Source organism: Nycticebus coucang, chromosome 18 (genome assembly GCF_027406575.1).
Source record: "Nycticebus coucang isolate mNycCou1 chromosome 18, mNycCou1.pri, whole genome shotgun sequence".
Taxonomy (NCBI): Eukaryota; Metazoa; Chordata; class Mammalia; order Primates; family Lorisidae; genus Nycticebus; species Nycticebus coucang.
The window spans coordinates 12579077-12595267 of NC_069797.1; positions in this window are offsets into that span (position 1 = coordinate 12579077).

Below are 16191 nucleotides of genomic sequence, written 5' to 3' on the forward strand. Positions count from 1 at the left end.
AAAAAAAAAAAAGATTTGCTTCACTTTTAAAAATTGCATGAAATTTCTGTAATTGGAACAGTTGTAACTGAACAAAAGAATACTTGTTATTGTCTGTTCTCCCACTCCCCTTGCATTAGTCCAAATGTCAAGATTTATGTGAAATTGGATTACAGAGGCTGCGGTAGTGTACACCACTTGGTGAGAGAAAGCAGCCAATGAAAACAGCCTTCCAGGCCCCATCAGCCTGACCCAGTTAGATAAAATGGGGGCAATCACAAAACCAAACAGGCAACAGGGGTAGGTGGCGGTTCCTAGAACCTGGGGAGGCTGCACTAACTAAGGAAAAGATGAAAGGATAATCAGTGGGATAGATGCCCCATCACTGCAGCCCAAGCCTGCTTTGTTCTCAAGGCCTAGTTCCAGGTTTGGACAGCAAGTAAGAATGTGAATTTAACAATCCAGTTGCTCACCTGAGCTGTGGCTGGTGCATTCTCCAGACCCAATCGAACAGTGGGTGATGTTTTTAACACACTGACTGCCATACCAGACAAAAATTATTTTCCTTGGGGCCATAGTGTTTTGAAACACGATGTTATGAAAGTAGAGTAAAAACTTTGAAAACGAAATTATCTAAAAAGGATAATTATTATTATCCTTATAATATTAATAATAATTATATTATCGTATTAATAATATAATATATTCTTAATATATTTATATTAATAATATATATTAATTATTATTATTAATGTGAATTTTTTTATTGTTTCCTGTGCATGAGTTATATGCAGCCCATGCAGTGCTAGAATCAATTTTTACGCTGCACACCACATGAGTTGTATGTGACTCATGACAAATGTATTGAATTTCTTTCTCTGAAACCCTGGGATCAAAACGAGCGTGAGTTAAATACAACTCACATGGAAGTTAATGTGTTAAAGCCCAAAGAGAGGCCCATATCAAGAACTAGGGCTTGTATACAAGTTTCTGCCGGCAGACTGGGGTACGGAGACTGAGAGTCTGAGGGATAATTGCATTAAATAAATAGCAGCAGCCACATTCTGTATGTCTACTGTGCCATGCCTTGAGAAAAGCTCTCTCACCCATGTTAACTAATGTAATTTTTTACAAATTTACATTCAGTGACAAATATAGATCTCCTACATTCCAAGCACTGTCTTTGGTACTGGGGATATAGCAGCTAAGGAGAAAATTTAGTCTTTGGGAGACTTCTTAAAGGGAAAGAAAAAGAACATTTAAACAAAAGTATGACTTCAGATGGTTACCAGTTTACCATTTTAGGTTTGATTCCAACATGCACCCTTGGGACAGAGACATCCTACTTGTCCCCCTTATCAAGGTTTTTCTGTAGCCCTAGAACCCCAGTGTTTACCTGCATGCATGGTCACTTGGAACACAGAGGTTATTTTCCCAGCCTCTTTTTCTGCTAGGCAAAGCAATTGACTAAGTTGTGGCCAAAAAGATACAAGCTGAAGCCATATATAAAATTTTAGGAAGTATCCTTCAAGGGATAGGGAATGACCCTTCTAACTTTCCTCCTTTTTGCTGCCTACAATGTGAACACAATGGCTGGAGCTCCAGCAACTATCTTGGACTATGAAGGACAATTAAGCTATTTTGTTTAGTGCTTTGTTCTTTGGAGTTCTATTTTTGTTATTCACATTTGGCCTGAATCTTAACTAAGTCCCTCTACTATTTAATTTAGGGCTCAAACCTTCTGAGTCTCCATTTCCTTGGCTATAAGATAGGACTGTTATAACATTAAATACCTCTGTCATTTGCCTTTCACACTTGAGCCTGCTTCAAAATTTCCTGGAGCATATTAAAATGCAGTGCTGAGCCCCACCTCCAGAACTTCTGCTACAGCAGGAACCTGAAAATGTACATTTCTAGCAAGTTCTCAGATGCCGCTGCAGCTGCTTCTGGTCAGAGACCACACCTCAAGGACTTCAAGGAGTGACAATAGGAAGATCTCAACCATCTGTTGATTGGCCACCACACTTGGCTTGTCTCCTTTTGGTCTCAGTATTCTGTCAAATGTGCTGCTTGGCCACCTCTCACCAATGCGCCTGCTCTTGGGCCTCAGGGACCCTGGTATCCAATTTCCAGAACAGTGAATCTGATTCAAATGCTGTTCGCAGAGGGCCCTGGTGGAGGCCTCTGACCCACCTCTCTGGCATGGAGATGATCCTCATTATGATGGACCCCAGAGTGGCCAGCACTACCTTCTGGTCCCTTCCTTCCATGCCACATGCCAGGCAGTGATTTGCAGAGGTGAGTGGGTGGGGAGAGCTCCCTAACCTGGACTTGCCAAAAGGTCAGCAGGCAGGTATGTGCCCCACGCATGTGCACTGGCAGCCAGGAGTGGCATTCCCATTCTTAGCACGCACAGGAGAGGTAAAGGGTGAAGGCTGGGAATCAGTTCCCACTGGCTACTCCAGTGAGGCCCACACCGTGGCTATTCCCAGCCGAGCTTGCCCTGCTGTCTGAGAGTGAAGCTTCCTACTCTCAGGAAGGGGAGCCTATGGCACAGCCCTCATGACCAACCTGATCCTCTCCTCAGGACTCCTGAGCACCAGCCCTGGGGCCAGTGGCTCTGGGCACAACCTGCTCCCAGCCCCAGCCAGCTCCATTTCTGGGTAGGTGTTAACTGGGAAGCCACCCTAGGGCTGGAGGCAGAACTACTGGATTGCTGAGATGTATCCAGGTACCTTAACGAGTGGTTAAGAGGGCAGCTCTGCTACTCTGTAGATAGGGCATTGATCAAGTGGCTGATCCTTTCTCTGAAATTGTTTCCTTCTCTGTAAAATGGAAGTGATAATAGTGCTTATAAAGGGTGCCAAACCGTAGAATGATTTTGAAGTATTTCTTCTTTTTCTATCATTTATAAGATTTGGCATGATCTGTTTTTTGAAATTATCTTTTACTTTTATTTATAAATATTAGTTGTCTATTTTTTGAGATAAAAAAAGAAGTTAACTGATAACTCCATATTGAATCTCAGAGTCAAAGCATTCTATAATAGACATACTCTTATTTGACAATGTGAATGTTACTTTCTTTGCATTATTATTATTGCTTACTATTTCGATGCAGCAATCATCTGATTTCTGAATGTATTTATTTTCGTTCATTCTTTAAGAGGTTTTTGTTTCTAGTCTTATCTTAAAAATTGTTATTGTTATTAAATTTTAAGCCTTTTTAACTTTGTGAAGGCAAAAAATGGAAACCTAATAAACACATGTGTATGTAAAAATTAAAAAAAAAAAAAGGGAGCCAACCAAGGTGCTTAGTTGTAAGCAACATAAACCAACTCTGCTAATTAAAGTAGAAAAGGAATTTCTTAAAACAGTCACATTCCAGCTGGCCACGGTGGCACTCGCTTGTAATCCCACACTCTGGGAGGCTAAGGCGGGTAGATTGCTTGAATTCAGGAGTTTGAGACCGCGTGAGTAAGAGTGAGACCCTGTTTTCACTAAAAATAGAAAAATTAGCCAGGTGTAGTGGCTGGTGCCCGTAGTGGGGAAGCTGAAGGAATAGGATTGCTTGAGCTCAGGAGTTTGAGGTTGCTGTGAGCTATGATGCAAGAGAACTCTACACAGGGTGACAGAGTAAGACTCTGTTTCAAAATAAGAAAAAACGAAAACAACCCCCCCAAACAAACAAACCAGTTGCATTCCAATGGGGGGGTCAGAGACTGACCCATTGACAGTTTATTTTCACAGGCGCCTGCAGGCCTTTGCACCTTCCTATCTGATTGGCCGCACGTGGCCACGCCCACTGGGGGGCAGCGTCGGGGGCAGCGTCAGGGGCAGGGGCTTCCACACAGCCTGGGAGTGGGTTCTACTGCACAAGGGAGTGATCCTCCAGGTACCCCCAGAGATTCTGATTTACCTCATCTGGGAGGAGTCTGAAACAGCCCCGTTTGTATTTTAAAGCTCCCGGAATGATTTCAGAGGACCACTGCCCTGAATCTGTGACTCTCGAAAACTTTTTAAAGGGAAATGATCTGATTTCTGATTATCCAATAGCCCCAGAGCATTCCGAGTTTCTACTACTAGTATGTTTGCTTTAAATTAACTTGATCTTAATGTAAGTGTCTTAGCCCAATAACTGAAAAAACGCCAGGAAGGCTATGTCAACCAGTGTGATGAAAATGTGTCAAACGGTTTATGAAGCTAGTGTGTGATGCCCCATAATCATATCAATGTACACAGCTATGATTTAATAAAAAAAGAGAAAAAAAAAGAAATTAACTTGATCTACAGTCCTCTAAGCTTAGAAAACAAAGCTATTGTGGGATCCTTTGCCAAAGGAGTCGTGAAGGTCTGTTTTTAAGAGGTACTTATTTAAAATATGACGCTGTTTCACTCCATCGAAACTGCTTTAAATAATTTCCAAACAAGGGTTAGGAATAAAGAAAATAATTATGTTTGGGAGCATGAGGAGGCATTCTAGTAGCTTTTGCCTTGGGTCTCAAATGTTCTTGATTTTCACTGAGCATTAAAAAGAAATAAGGAAATGGGATGGAGGAAGTCAGCTAATTCTGAGAACAAAGTTAAGATTGCTGTAACTGGGGACTGGTCAGGTCATCGTCTCTTTCTTGAATCATTTTTGGCTGTTTTCTTTCCTTTCCTTTGCATAGTCTGGACAGGCCACCTATGTTAGTTTTTTATCATTGCCATGATAAATTACCACAAACCTGCTGGCTTACAATAATACAAATTTATTTTCTCACAGTTTTGGAGGCCAGAAGTCCAAAATCAAGTTTTCTGCAGGGGTGTACACACTCTGAAAGCTCCAGGGAGAGACACTTCCTGCCTCTTCCAGCTTCTGGTGGCTCTGATATTCCTTGGCTGTGACCTGATCTCTGTCTGTCTCCTTGGGGTCTTCTGAACTGTGTCGCTGTGTCTCTCCTCTCCTGTGTCTCATAAGGGCACTTGTCATGGGATTTAGGACCCACACACTCAATAATTCAGGAATGATCTCAAGATTTTTATTTGCATCTGCAAAGATCCTATTTACAAAAGAGGTCACATTCTATTTCTGAAATGTGAACATCTTTCAAGGGGTCATAAATGAGCCCACTCCACCACCTTTGCTTAAAGCGTGTTTCTGCATTTAACCTACATTGATTCAGGGTTCTGATCACAAAAATTATTCTTTGACCTGGCTCTGAATTTCATATTTGGCAAAGTAACTACTTCTGGATGCCGGTCCTAGACATTGCCTCCATTCAGACTGGGCCAAGGTCTTCACACTCCCGGGCTCTGCTGCTCAAAGGTAAAAGTGCATGGGTCAGTTTGGATCAATGGCAGGGCAGATTCTAACTGAGTAGGTCTGAGGAAGAATTCAACATTCTGCATTTCTGATAAACTTCCAGGTGACAAAGCTGTTGGCCAAGGAACTGCACTTTGAGTAGTGAAACATCTCGTGAATACAAGAGACAGCTGGGCCCCCCCCCCCCTAGCTATCTTGACCTAGAAGGCCCTTTTACTCCAGGTGACAGGATGCAGGCAGCCTTTAGATTACTCTCTGAGAAACTGGAAGCGCTCACCCAATGCTCAGGAGCAAGCTAGCAGGCCAGGACTGAGCCCAGCCAGCCTGAGCCCCACACCTGCTCCTACAGCGAGTCCTTCTGAGTCAACGGAGGCCAGGGGCACTCCTGCTTTGGCTGGGAATTCCAACAGAGGGAATGACCTTTCAAGAACAATCAACATTCTCCCTGCCCCATTCCTCTGACATACCTGCCCCCAGATCTATCTCCTGCTTTCTGATAAGAGCACCATCCTCCCCACCTCCCACCCACCTACCTGCTACGTTAGCTCCTGTCCTCAAACTGTGAAGCCCTGCCAGCTGTCTCCCAGCTGGGTATAACCCAAGTACACCTCACCATAGGGTGGGGGTGGCCCAAGTAGCAACATCTCCCTCTGTCCAGCCAAGTCCAATGTAGGCAGGACAGCCAGCATAGGGACAGTGAGACCAGTCATAAAACTGGCAAGACACTGTTGGAAAACTGGCAAGACAATGTTGGTTACTTTAAGCGGCTTTTAGCAAATTGTACCATTTCCTCAGCTGTGTAAGCTGGGAGAGCCCTCAGCACTGTGGCACTTGCTGATGACAAAAGAGGAAGATATGGAGACCCAGTGAGGGTGAGGAGACCTCTCTGCCCCATGCCAGTCCTGCTGGGCCAAGGAAGGTGCTGAGGGGAGGAAGGGCACACACAATTCCGTGATGAGATCCCACCTGTGGAAGATTTCTCAGACATTGGTGGCAAACCTCCCAGGCCAGTTGATGCAACTGACTATGGACCAGACAGCTCAAAACTGGCCACTGCTTGTCTTTGGATTTTAGACTGTGACAAGGAACCTTAATTTTTTATCTTAAAAGGGCCATGCATCCTCTTGTGTGTGACCCTGGGAGTCTCTGGCTGTCTATAATCCTAATCTGATGAGAAATGGAACTGATATTGTCTATGAATAACTCCAAATTCCCTTAGAGGAAAGTCAGACTTCACAGAGGTACATTTGTCCATGATTTACTTATTTGTAGTTTGCTGTCCTACCTGACTTTCCCACCATTCTGTTTATTTGAGTTAATGACCAGCTGGAAGTGCCTTGACCCCGTGCTGACCTTTCCAAGAATGTTTCCAAACCAGGCATCTGTGTACAACTTACCTCATCCCTCCCACTACTCCCCACCACCCTGCCTTCCTCAAGAAGGAGGTGGCTATTTTACACGAGGGAAAATCAGACAGCAGGACTTACACCACGGCATCATTGTGCCGGATTTGGCAAAGGAGCTCCACGCCCTATGGAGGACAGAACACAGCACCACCCTAGACATGGCCTGTGGCTTTAGCTGCCCACTGGTGACTTATGGACAAGAGAGAAAGAAGGGAGGGAAGAGGAAGTGTGGGGCCCATCTCTACAGCACAGCATTTGATGTTGGCAGCACTGGCCCAGCGGGTGGCAGTCAGAGGGGTAGAGACCAATTCCACAAAGGAATTACTTCTGGATTACCCTTCTGCCCTGTCACAGAGGGTATGCAAGCACAGGCAGGATAAGGGGGCTGTTTCTGTATATACTCTGCTAGGAGTAGAAGTAGATCCTGACCTTGAGGAGACAGGTGGGACCTGACTCTGTGAATTTGAGGGTGGAGTCCATGGACATGAACTATTGCTGGTTTTCAAATGGGTCTCCCCCAACAGCACTGTTTCATTTGGGAAGGTGCTGGGGTACCCTGGTTTATGTTTCCTGTCCTGCTGCCCTGCCTCACAGGAACATGGGGGGAACAGACACAAACCTTACACACTGAGGCCTCCAGAGCTGGGCATGGGGCAGAGAACACTGAGGATGCAGCTTGACCCCTCCAGTGGTTTCTTTTGTCACTTGTAGTGCTCTGGCTGGTGCACTGAACAGGCATTGAACTCTGTGGCTTTCTTTCTTGGATTGGAGTTTGGTAACGGGAGAGCAGGGAGATGGAGCACTTCAGAAAGTTTCAGACAGGCTTCTGTTGAATGGTAACAGCTGGATCCTCAGTGGGAGGACGAGCAGGTACAAAAACTGCTCAGCACAAGGCTCTCCAGGGAGGGGCCCAGGTGTTGGCACCTGACTGACTGAGGGATGGGAGGAGAGTGAGGGAGGCTTCTTTGGAAAAACAGGGTTGGGACCTGATCACCAAGTAGGGGGTCCAGGTGGGGATATCTGGGGTGAACCCAAGTCATCGTGGGGAGTGGGGTCCACCTCTTCTCTGAGCCTTCCCAGATCCCAGCAGACTAGTGTGGGTTTCCTTGAATTCTAGCTCAGTTTCCAGAGAGATGATGCTTCAGCCAGAAGACTGCCTGAAGACATTGTGGGGGTTCAGAATCCAGGGGACTCTCACCCTGTGTTACCATTGTACTGTGATTGGTGTGCCATATGCAATAAGGGGAAGATAGGCAAATCTCTGAAGGCATCCTCCCTGCTCAAATTTTGACTCCTTCCATATCTAGCACAGGAGGGGGAAGTACAGAGTAGACATGATTTTTTTAAATCTGTAAACTCAGGTTTCAGAGAGTAGGAATGGCCTGTGGTATCAGCATGATTCCATTTCTAACATTTAAACTTTGTATCAATAACTAATACGATCATTGAGAAAAGCTTTGAAAATGATGCAGAGAAACTTACCAAGTGACTCTCTCTGTGAAGTGAGGAAGAGATCCTAAAATGCCTGTATTAGTTTTCTACTGCTGTGAAACAAATGATCCCAAAATGTAGTGGCTCCAAACAATGAACATTTATTATTTCATAGTTCCTAGGGTCAAGAATCCAGGGCTGGCTTAGCTTGGTGGCCTGACTCAGGGTTTTCCTGGGGTTGCAGTCAGGGTGTCACCCAGGGCTACATCACTAGCGGCTCAAGTGGGGCTGCAGGACCCACTTCCAAGATAGTGTACCCACATACCTTGTTTGAGCTGGTTGCTGGGGGCCTCAGTTCCTCACCACACAGACTCCTCCAGAGAGCTGCTCGAGCATCTCTACAGCACAGCATCTGGCAGTTCCAGAGTGAGCAGTTCAAAGAGAACAAGATGGAGCCACAATGTGTTTTATGATGCAGCCTGGGAAGCTATTTCTGCCTTCTTATTACCTACATAGATTGTAGCCAGATTGAGGATGTGACTACTGGTCAGGAAACAAGGATTACTGGGCACCACCTTGGACCTCCTACCCTGGTGCCATATACAGGCTCTACTCAGGAGAACTTCATCCTCATTCACTGGGTTTGATTCAAGAGCAGTTAGAAACCGCTTAGCTGTTGAATGCAAGGAATTAGGCTGTGCCCTCAAAGTATTACAGATAAGCCATTTTAAGTGCAGTTGGATAAGACACAGGATAAAGGCTGCACCAGCTGCTCCCATGGAATGCTTGGTGTCTGCTCACACTTTCTCTCCACAGGGTCTCCCACTGACATGAAGAGTTTTATCTGCCTTGCACTCTCATCTATCCCTTGTGGGTGCTGTGGGGCTGCTAGTCACCAGTCTCCTGGCTTTGGGGGTGGGCATGGACCCTGTTCTAGGCAACTGAGGTGCTCCATTTCCCTGCCCAGAGTTATTGGTCCATGAGAGGCTCTCTCTTACTCTGAAACCATGAGCTGAGGGTTTACTGTGTATGCCTGAACCCACCAGAGAACAGAGAAGGAAAAGGGGAGAGATTGAAATTTGAGCACCTAGATCCAGCTATGACTGAAGCTATCAAGATCCATTTTGTTCTCGCCAATTATGTAAAAAGATAAACCTCTTTTTTTGAGTTTTGCTTGCTTATTTTTGCAGAAGTTAACTGTCTTGTGATTTATCCCTTGAAAATAACATATTTTGTAGTAGTAATAGGCAAATAAAAAGCAGCTTTCGCTTCTTCACTAAAGCAGGAATCAGGCCAATGATAGACACTCTGCTGTCTGCAGCCTACAAAAACAGCCCTTCCTCCACCACCAAGGAATAAGGTAACACAAATGTGAAGGGGCAAACAGGCCTGAATGCAGCCACAGTCATCTCCTCCTTTGTGCTAAATGCTCCTGCACTGAGCTGACCCTGAACTCTTTCATTGTCTCAGTTGTCCTGGGGCTCTGAGAGAGCAAAGACTGTTTTCTGGGTTTTTATAGCCACCTTCTATGTGGTGTTTACATATAGATGTTCAAAAGGATCTTTAATGGAGTAAAGCACATAAAACTTGTTCTTTTAATAATAGCCAATGTTGAATGTGTCTTAACTATGCTCCAGGCCTGGAGCCAAGTACTTTCCTTACCTGCAATATCTCACTTAATCACCACAGGGGGAGGGAAGGTTCTATTATTTTTTTATTATTTTTTTTTATGGCTAAGACTTTTTTTTTTTTTTTAATTGTTGGGGATTCAATGAGGGTACAATCAGCCAGGTTACACTGATTGCAATTGTTAGGTAAAGTCCCTCTTGCAATCATGTCTTGCCCCCATGAAGTGTGACACACACCAAGGCCCCACCCCCTCCCTCCATCCCTCTTTCTGCTTCCCCCCCATAACCTTAATTGTCATTAATTGTCCTCATTATCAAAATTGAGTACATAGGTTTCATGCTTCTTCATTCTTGTGATGCTTTACTAAGAATAATGTCTTCCATTTCCATCCAGGTTAATACGAAGGATGTAAAGTCTCCATTTTTTTTAATGGCTGAATAGTATTCCATGGTATACATATACCACAGCTTGTTAATCCATTCCTGGGTTGGTGGGCATTTAGGCTGTTTCCACATTTTGGCGATTGTAAATTGAGCTGCAATAAACAATCTAGTACAAGTGTCCTTATGATAAAAGGATTTTTTTCCTTCTGGGTAGATGCCCAGTAATGGGATTGCAGGATCAAATGGGAGGTCTAGCTTGAGTGCTTTGAGGTTTCTCCATACTTCCTTCCAGAAAGGTTGTACTAGTTTGCAGTCCCACCAGCAGTGTAAAAGTGTTCCCTCCACATCCATGTCAGCATCTGCAGTTTTGAGATTTTGTGATGTGGGCCATTCTCACTGGGGTTAGATGATATCTCAGGGTTGTTTTGATTTGCATTTCTCTAATATATAGAGATGATGAACATTTTTTCATGTGTTTGTTAGCCATTCGTCTGTCATCTTTAGAGAAAGTTCTATTCATGTCTCTTGCCCATTGATATATGGGATTGTTGGCTTTTTTCATGTGGATTAATTTGAGTTCTCTATAGATCCTAGTTATCAAGCTTTTGTCTGATTGAAAATATGCAAATATCCTTTCCCATTGTGTAGGTTGTCTCTTTGCTTTGGTTATTGTCTCCTTAGCTGTACAGAAGCTTTTCAGTTTAATGAAGTCCCATTTGTTTATTTTTGTTGTTGTTGCAATTGCCATGGCAGTCTTCTTCATGAAGTCTTTCCCCAGGCCAATATCTTCCAGTGTTTTTCCTATGCTTTCTCTGAGGATTTTTATTGTTTCATGCCTTAAATTTAAGTCCTTTATCCATCTTGAATCAATTTTTGTGAGTGGGGAAAAGTGTGGGTCTAATTTCAGTCTTTTACATGTAGACATCCAGTTCTCCCAATACCATTTATTGACTAGGGAGTCTTTCCCCCAAGGTATGTTCTTGTTTGGTTTATCGAAGATTAGGTGGTTGTAAAATGTTAGTTTCATTTCTTGGTTTTCAATTCGATTCCAAGTGTCTATGTCTCTGTTTTTGTGCCAGTACCATGCTGTCTTGAGCACTATGGCTTTGTAGTACAGACTAAAATCTGGTATGCTGATGTCCCCAGCTTTATTTTTGTTACAAAGAACTGCCTTAGCTATACGGGGTTTTTTCCAGTTCCATACAAAACGCAGAATCATTTTTTCCAAATCTTGAAAGTACGATGTTGGTATTTTGATAGGAATGGCATTGAATAGGTAGATTGCTTTGGGAAGTATAGACATTTTAACAATGTTGATTCTTCCCATCCATGAGCATGGTATGTTCTTCCATTTGTTAATATCCTCTGCTATTTCCTTTCTGAGGATTTCATAGTTTTCTTTATAGAGGTCCTTCACCTCCTTCGTTAGGTATATTCCTAGGTATTTCATTTTCTTTGAAACTATGGTGAAGGGAGATGTGTCCTTAATTAGCTTCTCATCTTGACTGTTATTGGTGTATACAAAGGCTACTGACTTGTGGACATTGATCTTATATCCTGAAACATTACTGTATTTTTTGATGACTTCTAGGAGTCTTGTGGTTGAGTCTTTGGGGTTCTCTAAGTATAAGATCATGTCATCAGTAAAGAGGGAGAGTTTGACCTCCTCTGCTCCCATTTGGATTCCCTTTATTTCCTTGTCTTGCCTAATTGTATTGGCTAGAACTTCCAGAACTATGTTGAATAGTAAAGGTGACAGAGGACAACCTTGTCTGGTTCCAGTTCTAAGAGGAAAAGCTTTCAGTTTTACTCCATTCAGTAAAATATTGGCTGTGGGTTTGTCATAGATAGCTTCAATCAGTTTTAGAAATGTGCCACCTATGCCTATACTCTTCGGTGTTCTAATTAGAAAAGGATGCTGGTTTTTATCAAATGCTTTTTCTGCATCTATTGAGAGGATCATGTGATCTTTATTTTTGCCTCTGTTAATATGGTGAATAACGTTTATGGACTTGCGTATGTTAAACCAGCCTTGCATCCCTGGGATGAAGCCTACTTGATCATGATGAATGACTTTTTTGATGATAAGCTGTAATCTATTGGCTAGGATTTTGTTGAGAATTTTTGCATCTATATTCATGAGTGAGATTGGTCTGAAATTCTCCTTTTTGGTTGGGTCTTTTCTTGGTTTTGGTATCAGGGTGATGTTTGCTTCATAGAATGTGTTGGGGGAAGATTCCTTCTTCCTCAATTCTTTGGAATAATTTCTGCAGTACAGGAATAAGTTCTTCCTTGAAGGTTTGATAGAATTCTGGAGTGAAGCCATCTGGACCAGGGCATTTTTTGGTTGGAAGATTTTTATTTGTTTCTTTGATCTCAGTGCTTGAAATTGGTCTGTTCAGGAGCTCTATTTCTTCCTGGCTGAGTCTAGGGAGAGGGTGTGATTCCAAATATTGATCCATTTCCTTCACATTGTCAAATTTCTGGGCATAGAGTTTCTCGTAGTATTCAGAGATGATCTCTCGTATCTCTGTGGGATCAGTTGTTATTTCCCCTTTATCATTTCTGATTGAGGTTACTAGAGATTTTACTTTTCTATTCCTCGTTAGTCTGGCCAATGGTTTATCTATTTTATTTATTTTTTCAAAAAACCAACTCCTTGTTTCATTAATTTTCTGAATGATTCTTTTGTTTTCAATTATATTGATCTCCGATTTGATTTTGGATATTTCTTTTCTTCTACTGAGTTTAGGCTTAGATTGTTCTTCTTTTTCCAATTCCATAAGATCTCTTGTGAGATTGTTGATACGCTCTTTTTCTGTTTTTCGAATATAGGCATCTAAAGCGATGAATTTTCCTCTCAAAACTGCTTTTGCAGTATCCCACATGTTTTGGTAACTTGTGTCTTCATTGTTGTTATGCTCAAGGAAGTTAATGATTTCCTGTTTGATTTCTTCCTGCACCCATCTGTTATTCAACAGAAGATTGTTTAATTTCCATGCCTTTGTGTGGGGTCGAGCCTTTTTGTTAGAGTTGAGTTCCACCTTTAGTGCCTTATGGTCTGAGAAGATACAAGGTAAAATTTCAATTCTTTTGATTCTGTTGATATTTGTTTTGTGTCCCAGGATATGATCAATTTTGGAGTATGTTCCATGGGGTGATGAGAAGAATGTATATTCTTTATCTTTGGGGTGGAGTGTTCTATATGCGTCTATCAAGCACAGTTGTTCTAGGGTCTCATTTAAATCTCTTATATCTTTGTTTAATTTCTGTTTAGAGGATCTGTCCAGCTCTGTAAGAGGACTGTTAAAGTCCCCTGTTATTATGGTATTATCAGATATCATATTGCTCAGACTGAGTAAGGTCTGTTTCAAGAATCTGGGAGCATTTAAATTGGGTGCATAAATATTTAGAATTGAAATGTCTTCTCGTTGTATTTTTCCCTTGACCAATATAAAGTGACCATCTTTGTCTTTTTTGACTTTAGTTGCTTTAAATCCACATGTATCTGAAAATAAGATTGCAACTCCTCTTTTCTTCTGAATTCCATTTGCCTGAAAAATTGTCTTCCAACCCTTGACTCAGAACTTTAATTTGTCTTTTGAAGCCAGGTGTGTTTCTTGCAGACAGCAAATGGATGGCTTGTGTTTTTTAATCCAGTCAGCCAATCTATGTCTCTTCAGTGGGGAATTCAAGCCATTAACATTTATTGAGATAATTGATAAGTGTGGTAGTATTCTATTCGTCTTATTTTGTGAGAGTCCATTGCTTAGTTTTATCTTTTGCATCAGTGTGGAGGTTAGGTTCTGTCCTTTAATTTCTGAGTTCTTACTTTGCTGCTGATCCATTGTGGTGGTCAGTGTGCAGAACAGGTTGAAGTATTTCCTGTAGAGCTGGTCTTGTTGTGGCGAATTTCCTCAATGTTTGTATATCCGTAAATGATTTGATTTCTCCGTCAATTTTTAAGCTTAGCTTAGAAGGGTACAGAATTCTGGGCTGGAAATTGTTCTGTGTAAGTAGATTAAAGGTAGATGACCATTGTCTTCTTGCTTGGAAAGTTTCATTAGAGAAGTCTGCGGTCACTCTGATGGATTTGCCCCTGTAGGTCAACTGGCGCTTACTCCTGGCAGCTTTGGACAGGTTCATCACAATGTGTCTTGACGAAGCTCGGTTAGAGTTGAGGTGACCTGGGGTCCGATAGCCCTCTGAAAGCAGTGTGTCAGAATCTTTGGTGATATTTGGGAAATTTTCTTTTATAATATTCTCTAGTATGGCTTCCATTCCTCTGGGGCATTCTCCTTCCCGTCTGGAATTCCTATAACTCGTATGTTGGAATGGTTCATAAAGTCCCATAATTCTGACAGTGAATGTTCTGCTTTCTCTCTCTTCTTTTCTGCTTCTTTTACTATCTGAGTTATCTCAAGAACTTTGTCTTCTACCTCTGAAATTCTTTCTTCTGCATGGTCTAACCTGTTGCTGATACTTTCCATTGCATCTTTAAGTTCCCTAATTGACTGTTTCATTTCCTTCAGCTCTGCTATATCCTTTTTATATTCTTCATATCATTCATCTCTTATTTGATTCTGTTTTTGGATTTCCTTTTGGTTATTTTCCACTTTATTAGCAGTTTCCTTCATTGTTTCCATCATTTCTTTCATTGTTTTCAACATGTGTATTCTAAATTCCCTTTCTGTCATACCTAACATTTCTTTATAGGTGGAATCATCTGCAGTAGCTATCTCATGGTCCCTTGGCGGGGTTGTTCTGGACTGGTTCTTCATGTTGCCTGGAGTTTTCTGCTGATTCTTCCTCATGAGTGATTTTTTTTATCTGTTTCCTTGCCCTAATTTTCCTGTCACTTCCTCTTGCTCTTTAAGTTCTCGTGTCTGTGGACTATGGGTTACAGGACCAGAAGGGTGAGAAGGTTGAAGAGCAAAAAAGGGATGAAAGAAAGGAGGACCGAGTGATAAGAAAAATAGAGAAAGGAGAGTGTGTGGGTAAAAGGAATATTGACAAAAAGAAGAGAGGCACAGAAAGAGGGAGAGAGAGCAATATAGGTGTACAGTAGGGTACTTTGACACAACCTTAAGAAAACCCCACCTTCTGGGGGTGCCCTGTTGGGTGGTTCCCTTGAGGTCAGCAGCTCTTTGCTAACCTGATCAGACACAGTACCCCACCTCCACTAAGTAGAGAGGTAAGACAAAAATGCTATAAATCAAACCAAAACAAGCAAACAGAAAACTTTACAGGATAAAATTGGGTGAAAAACCAAATAATAGCAGTAGAAACACTAGCAAAAATGAAGTTCTAGTTATTGAAAAAGGCAGCAATGGAAAATTATAATTAAACTAGAAAAATTGAGAAAGAAAAAGGATCTGTATGGAAAAGATTGAAATTTAAAAACAAAACAACATCAACAACATCAAAATAAACAAAAAAACAATCAACCCCCCCCCCCAAAAAAAAACACAACCAAAAACAAAGCAGTATGTATATGTTATTGAATATTGTCTGGGCAACACGTGGTCTTCTGGGGTATGAGATGTTAATCACAGTTCTGATATGACTGGAGGCTGCTGATTTCTGAACCCCCAGCAGGTAGACACCCTAAATCTCTCTTCAGCCCACTTAAAACTTGCTGAGCAGAAGCTTTCCCAGGAAAGTGCTTGTCGCTGGAATCACTTCTGAAGTGGCTATCCACTTAGCCAGTGTGCCAAGATTGGTCTCACTCTGCCTCTGAGAGTTAGGGCTGCAACGCAGCTCAGACCCCATCCTTAGGCTACTCGGTTGCTGGGTTACCAGCTCCCACCTGATTCTCTGCGACCCTGAGGGTGGAGCTTGCCAGGGCAGATCGCTCACAATGGCTCCTTGTGACCCACAACCAAACACTATTAGCTCCGTCTGGCTCAGCGGCTCAGACTGGGGCCCTGGACAATGGCCAAAGTTCTCCGCACTCCCGCTCAGGCTCTCCCCAAGGCAGTTCAACTGAGTGCCAAGTCCAAAGACACCAAAACAGTTCACAGGTAAGGCCTTTCCGGTTTGCAGTCTCGCTGCTACTG